The following is a 1310-nucleotide window of genomic DNA, read 5'->3' as shown; positions in this document are numbered from 1 at the left end:
ATTCTTTCTCTCTCAAATAAATAAATATTTTTTAAAAAAGATTATATACTACAATAAATCTATTTTAACTGTGGAAATCACCTCCCTTTATTGTGTGACTTATATGTGCCCTGAGGAGGTGATAAGTTCAATATATTTAAATGTCAAACCTGTCATATGACTAAGGTCAATTATAATTTTTCTCCATAGAGAAGGAAATGCTATAGATTTTTCTAGAATGCTTTTTCTATCCCCCGTTTGTTTTATAATGCAGATGAATATCTGGTAACCTTGTGAGAAAGCATACTTTGACTGACATAGTATCGACTGCTGCCATCACTTTTCTGAAAAAAATTCAAGTGGTGACCAAGAAATGATTATCAAGGGCTATATGTGCGCCAAATATGTGAAGTTCTGCTATCTCCCCTAGAGAAATCCTTCCAACAGTGACAAGGAACATCGTCTTTGCAGGGTAAGAGGAATTTACTCAAGTTCCTCTAATGCGATGAGAGGTTTGGAGAACCCGAGGTAGACAGGAGCCTGAACACCCACTCACATTCTAAAACTCAGCACCTTGGCTCCTCCTCAGTTCTCTTTCTCCCATCACCACACTCTATGTAAAGTGGCCTGCTCACTGGCATGAAGAGACGTTCTGTTTCTGAGACTACCCGGGCATTCCTCTTGCTGCCTACTTTACCCCATATCAGTACCCTCACTCGGTCTTCTTGGATGCAAGGACCTAACATTCCATCACTCTTTTCTGGTTCTTTCTGTTGTAAAAATCATTCTAATGTGGAAAGAAATCACGTGGATCAAAATTGGTCCTGCCTGGTTCCATCACTTTTACAAGTTTTCAAGGGCTGCCTCCGTGGCACTGTTGGTTGGGTGTAAGACTCGGTTTCAGCCCAGGTCATGATCTCAGGATCATGGGACCAAGCCCCATGTCAGGCTCCACGCTGAGCCCAGAGTCTGCTTAAGTTTCTCTCTCCCTCTCCCTCCACTGGTAGGGAAAGTGGCAAGTCCCTTTTTGTAAAGCCTAAAACTTAGAAAATTTTCTGACTTTCTTTAAAAAAAAATACAAATTTACAAATGTAAAATTAAGAGCAAAAGTGAACATTTATTTAACATGAGAAAATAAATCACGGCTAACTACATTTTTTTAATAGTGGGGCTATCCCACTAGCATCACAATGTCCAGATTTTTTTTTCCAAAATAAATGAGTACACATGATACAAATCGCTAGGACTTATTTTTCTTACATGTTTTGGCTTCATCATCTTTGATTGTTTCTTGAGAGACAGCAATTCTGTTATACTGGTATCTCTAGTGA

This window comes from Mirounga angustirostris, unplaced genomic scaffold, assembly GCF_029215605.1.
Source record: "Mirounga angustirostris isolate CCGP_5_RB_7025 unplaced genomic scaffold, mMirAng1.0.hap1 SCAF_6, whole genome shotgun sequence".
NCBI lineage: Eukaryota > Metazoa > Chordata > Mammalia > Carnivora > Phocidae > Mirounga > Mirounga angustirostris.
Note: the sequence above shows the minus strand (reverse complement) of the source record.